This window comes from Tupaia chinensis, unplaced genomic scaffold, assembly GCF_000334495.1.
Source record: "Tupaia chinensis unplaced genomic scaffold, TupChi_1.0 Scaffold000215_1, whole genome shotgun sequence".
Lineage (NCBI taxonomy): Eukaryota > Metazoa > Chordata > Mammalia > Scandentia > Tupaiidae > Tupaia > Tupaia belangeri.
Genome location: NW_006159690.1, coordinates 1,144,182 through 1,150,102, shown reverse-complemented (window position 1 = coordinate 1,150,102; position 5,921 = coordinate 1,144,182). Strand labels below are relative to the sequence as shown.

General features: G+C 46.5%; 1 protein-coding gene and 1 pseudogene across 4 annotated transcripts in view; both read right to left on the bottom strand.

Moving 5' to 3' along the window:
- PATJ (PATJ crumbs cell polarity complex component) overlaps positions 1-193 on the bottom strand; it is a 385,928-nt gene extending 385,735 nt beyond the window's left edge. For all 4 annotated transcript variants that reach the window (XM_006147509.3, XM_006147510.3, XM_006147511.3 and 1 more), the window contains exon 1: positions 78-193. The gene's annotated coding sequence lies outside the window, so the exon portion shown is untranslated. The remainder of the gene's footprint in view (positions 1-77) is intronic.
- A 3,485-nt stretch (positions 194-3,678) lies between these two features.
- LOC102492111 (G1/S-specific cyclin-D2 pseudogene) lies at positions 3,679-4,548 on the bottom strand (annotated as a pseudogene).
- Positions 4,549-5,921: the final 1,373 nt, after the last annotated feature.

Here is a 5,921-nt window from a genome sequence, read left to right as displayed (position 1 = left end):
GGGAGCAGGCCCCGGGCGCTGGCACAGCGACCCCGGGGCGCAGCGCGCGTCCGCACAGCCGGGACCCCACGCTTTACCTGATCCAGCCGAGGCGCGGGTGGGAGCCCGGGACCATCGGGCTCGGCGGCGGCCCTGCCTCACCTGGGCGGAAGTGAGAGCCCGGGGTGACCGCGCCTCACCTGGCAGGCCCTCCCCTCGCCCGGACCCTCCCTGGCAGGGGCGGGGCGCCGGGAGGGGCGGCCGGGGGGGGAGCCTGCGGCAGGGGAGGTCGGCTCCCGGGATCGGGTAGTTGATGCCCTACTTTGTGACGGTGACGCTCAGCTGGGCGAGAGAGGGTTAACGGCCTGGGAAAGAGGGGTGTGGGGGCCAAGTCAGCAGAGGAAACCGCGCGCAGGGGGCGCAGCCGACGCCTGGGGGCCCGGGATGTCGCGGCAGGCAGGTGGAAGGGGAGGGCTGGCCGAGAGCTGTCCCACCAGGGACGTTGCTGCAACACTGGTCAAACCAGCTTGCCCTGGTGGTCTGTCGCCTCTCCCTTGTGTTTTCCATATCCGCTGACCACGTATTGCTGTTTTCTTCTCATTTAGTTGAAGAAATGGACCTGAATGTGTTTGACAGCTGTGTGAAGCAACTGGAGGGAAACAGTGGACCTGATAGGTGTACCGGCCCAAAGTCTGGGATCCAGGCAGCCTTTATTTCACTATACTGTACATTTTAGCATTCTTAAGAAGTATTTACTTAGTTTTATTTATTAGTTAAATATTTTTTAATTATTTAATTTTATTAGTTACCATTTTTTAATTTGACCAGAGAGGAGTAAGAAAGCAAGCCAGCAAGCCACCAAGTCAGGACTCAACCAAGGTGGGCCATGTAGGAGTCCCGTGCCTTAACCACCAGCCACCTGTCAGCTTTTTATTTATTAGCAGTAGTAGTAGTAGTAGTATTCAGTTGGACCAGGAGAGAAAGAGAATGTGAGAGGGCAAGCCACCAGGTCCCAGACTCAAAGGGCCATCCGCCAAGTGGAAGTTCAACACCTCCACCATGTTACCTGCCGCCACCATTTTAACATTTTCTTTCTAGAAAGTGGGACCAGCAGATGGTGTAATGGTTTATCCCCTGAGCTCCCACATGGCTGACCTTGGTTTGAGTCCTCCACCCAGTGACTTGAAACTCACACAGGGCAGGTGTGCATATGTGCCACAAATCTCAAGAGAATGAAGGAGAAGGGATTGCTGTGTGGCCATCCCCCAGGGCATATGATTCCTTGCTTTCTGTTTCTGTTTCTTTCTCTCTGGTGAGCTTATCTACCTATAATAAAAATCTCTCTGGAGGGAAAAAAAAAAAAAAAAACAACTTGACTTTGGGAAAAATATTCCAACATTACACCACTCTCTGTAACTAACATTAGAATTTTAATCATAGGCATTTTACTTTTTCTAGTATAGTTCATGCATTAATGATAAAGAGAATCCGTTTTGGGGTGCCTTATTGAATAAGTGTAGTATTTCTTAAGCACTATGAGTGACTCTGGGAAGAGGTGTTAAAACAGGATCCCTGTCCTCAAGAAAGATGAGGAATACATAGAAAACAACTGCAACCTAAGAGCACTTATGAAATCACACACTTATTCAGCGTAATGGTTCGTCACTGGATTCCTACATCATCAACCACAGTTCGAGTCCTGGACCTGGCAGCTTAACACGCACTCCAGGCATATGCATATGTGCCAAAGATCCCTAGAGGAGGATGGAGGAGAAGGGATTGCAGCGTGGCCATCCCCTCTGGGGGAGAGGGGTGATTTCTCGCTTTCTATCTACCTATCTCTGTCTCTCCAGCAAGTGCACATGCCCTGTAGGAAAAAAAAAACAAAAAAAAAACTCTCTCTTAAAAAAAAAAAAGAAAGAAAGAAAAATCACACACTTGGCACCTTACATTTACTATTTTTAAAATTTTATTTATTATTTTCATTGTCTTGTTTATATTACGTTGAATCACATATATCTTTACAGTGTATTTCTTTTTCCAGAAGGAATACCTTGTATATCAGTCAAGACAAAGACATTACTATCCACATCATCATCATCATCAAATAGCTTCTCATCATTTTTTCCAGATTATTATTATTTCCATTTTTAAAACATTCAGTCATTATATATCATTTTGCTTGTAAAAAGAATTTACCCAACATAAAATACTTCTCAGACCAGTCCAGTGGAGAATACTATACATGTTATCATCAACAGGTCATAAACCATTTCTGTGTCCCATAATGTCATGTCTATTTGTTTTCTTGCTGTCCTTCCCTATGCTCTTCCCTTCTCCCGCCTTATTCCACACTATCTTCAGCATCCTTAACTATTTTTACTGCTTTTATGCCCTCCAATATTTCAATCTCTACTATAAAGTGTGGATAGTATGTATTAAGTGGATACATGCAATATCTTTTCTTTTATATCCTGGCTTGCTTCACTCAGCAATAGATCCTCCATATCCAAACACTTTCTATTAAATGCCAGGGTCTTGTTGTTTTTTATAGCTGAATAGTATTCCATAGAGTAGATGTGCTACATTCTTTCAGTCCATTCATCTGTTTGTGGACATTTGGGTTGGTTCCATGTCTTAGCAATCGTGAATAATGCTGCAATAAACATCGATGTGCAAGTGCTTTTCTGACTGAGCATTCTCCTGTCCTTTGGGTAGATACCCAGAAGTGGGATCACTGGGTCAGATGGTGGTTCTATTTGTAGATCTTTAAGGAACCTCCATATTGTTCTCCACAGTGGCTGAACCAGTTTACATTCCCAACAGTGTAGGAGAGTTCCCTTTCACCACATCCCTGCCAACACTTACCACTTTTGAAATTTTTAATCTTTGCCATTCTGACAGGGGTTAAGTGCTATCTCATTGTGGTTTTAATTTGCATTTCCCTTATGATGAGGGGTGTTGAGCATTTCCTAATATGCTTTTGGCTGTTTGAGTGTCTTCCTTAGATAGATTTTTGTTCAGCTCATTTTCGCATCGTTTAATTGGGTTAATCTTTTATTTATTTATTTATTATTTTTTTTTTTTTGAGTAAGCCTGTGTATTCTGTGTATTCTGAGTTCCCTGTGTATTCTGGTTATCAGTCCCTTATCTGAGGCACATTTTACAAAAATATTCTCCCATTCTGAGGGTGGTCTATTTGTACTAATTACTGTGTCCTTTGCTGTGCATAAACTTCTTAGTTCCACTTGTCTATTTTAGGGATTATTGCCTGTGCTTTGGGAGTCTTTTGGAGAGGTTTTTGCTATAGGGTGCGTGCGCTCGCCAGACAGACAGAGAGAGACAGAGAGACAGAAAGCGAGAAATCACCCCCCAGGGGGGATGGCCACTCCGCAATCCCTTCTCCTCCATTCTCCTCTCGGGATCTTGGGCACGCACGCACACGCGCCCGACATGAGTTTTAAGCCACTGGGTCTGAGATGTGAACCGGGTCGACTACGTGGGAGTCCAGCAACATAGCCATTATGCTAACTGCTGGTTCCCTAGGAGTCTTATTTAAGATAAGTCTTTGCCTTAAGTGGGGGTAGATTTTTTGTTTTGTTTTGTTTTAAACTTTCTTCTAAAACATAAATCACAAAACTTAAGAGAGAAGGAGGCAGAAGAAAAGCATGCCTCTCTTGTCTGGCCTGGCTGGCATCCTCACAGGTTGATGTCCTGCAAGTCTGTAGGGGTGGTGGCTTGGTCTAGTTCATCCTCCAACTTGGAACCATCACGCTGGTCCTAGCGGTATTGCTGCAGGCTATTGAGCAGTACCACCTCGATCTGCTCCTGGCAAGCCTTCAGACAGTCCATGTCTGTGTTGGTGAACTTGGCCAGCAGCTTGGTTAGGGCATCCCACGTGCGTGAACTCACTTCCTCGTCTTGCCACAGCCGGCAGATGGCTGCGTCCACACTTCCTGTCCGGATTGTAGATGGTGGGTACATGGAAAACTTGAAGTTGTTAGTGCACAGAGCAATGAAGTTCTGCGCATGCTTGTGGATCAAAGACAGCTTCTCCCTCTGTGGTGGCAGCTTGCAGAGGATGTGCTCAATGAAGTCATGTGGGGTGACAGCAGCCAGGTTCCTCTTCAACTTCCCCAACATCACTAGCTCCCACTCCAGCAGCTCCTGAAGCTTGATGGAGTTGTCGGTGTAAATGTACAACTTCTCCACGGTCAGCGGGATGGTCTCTTTCAGCTTGGAGGCCAGGAATGTGCAGACAGTGCCCAGGAGCTGCAGATGGCACTTAGGAGTTAGAACTCCCACCAAGAAATGGTCCAGGTAATTCATGACCAAAGGGAAGACCTTGTCTTCACACTTCTGTTCCTCACAGACCTCCAGCATCTAAGTGGCCACCATCCTGCTCATGTAGGGCTGGAGGTCCTTCTGCACGCACTTGAAGTACAAGCACCGCAGAAGGTACAGCTCCTCGATGGTGAGCAGGTTCTGCAGAATGTGGTCGTCCTGCAGCTTGTGGCAGTCTGGCACAGCCCTGAGCACCAGGTCCACTTCGCAGCAAAGCAGTTCCATGGCCAGCCGGCAAGTACTCACTCCCCTGTCTCCCTCGCACTGGAAAAGTTTTTCTCAATTTTTTTGGAGGGGGGAGAGAGAGGGCTCCCCTTACCTCCTTCCTTCAGGCTAGAGAGGATTTGGGGCAAAAAAGTGAGGGTAAAGAGTGAAGGTGGTGGAAAAGAGTGGGAAGGGATGTGGTGGGCGAGCAGAGCCTGAGAGCTGCCTAACTCGCACCAGTCCTCCCCTTCAAACTGGGCTCGCTCCCTTTACACTTACTATTGTGTGTCTGCTTGTTTTAAAGAAAAGATCACTCATTAGCCTGGCAAGAAGAGACACACAATGCCAGCATGGGCCATGCTTTTGGGAACTAACAAACTGTTGAGGGAAATAATTTATACAAGAACTTAAATTACCAAATAGAATGATGCTAAACCCTTCAGAAAATAGAGATTTATTATACTTGTTGAAAGCATCAGTTAGAACTTAAACAGGTCAGGACCAGCAGATGGTGTGGTGGTTAAGCCATTGTATGTCCCTCTGTGTCTCTCTCTGGTCAAATTAAAATAAATGAATGAATAAATAAAAGTAAATAATTCTTTTTTTTAGGGACCAGCAGTCAGCGCAATGGCTATGTCGCTGGACTCCCATGTAGTCGACCGTGGTTTGAGTCCCAGACCCGGTGGCTTAAACTCATGCCGGGCGCATGTGCATGCGTGCCCAAGATCACGAGAGGAGGATGGAGGACAAGGGATTGTGGCGTGGCCATCCCCCCTGGGGGGGTGATTTCTCGCTTTCTGTCCCTCTGTCTCTCTCTGTCTGGCGAGCGCATGCGCCCTATAACAAAAACCTCTCAAAAAAATTCTTTTTTGGAGAACCAGCAGTTAGCGTAATGGCTATGTTGCTGAACTCCCACGTAGTCGACTGCGGTTCGCGTCCTGGACCCGGTGGCTTAGAACTTACGCCGGGCGTGTGTGCATGCGTGCCCAAGATCCCGAGGAGAAGGGATTGCGACGTGACCATCCCCCCTGGGGGGTGATTTCTCGCTTTCTGTCTCTATGTCTCTCTCTGTCTGTCTGGTGAGCACACACGCCCTATAGCGAAAACCTCTCAAAAAAAAAAAATTCTTTTTTTTAAGAGAAGAACTTAAACAGGTCTTAGTGGGTGTTTAAGATTTGTTTAGGTAAAATGGAGGGGAAATTCACCCCCAATTGAGGCAGTTTTACAAAAGGTGGAGAGCAGTTATCTCAAGCAGCACCTTGCAAGCATCACATATTCATATCTTAATATTTGGTGATGTTATGAACGTATTCCATCTGTCTCAGAAAAGCGTGTGACTTTGAATTGACCATGAAGCCAAGTCTATCTATACTCCTTTTCTTAGTATTCGAGGT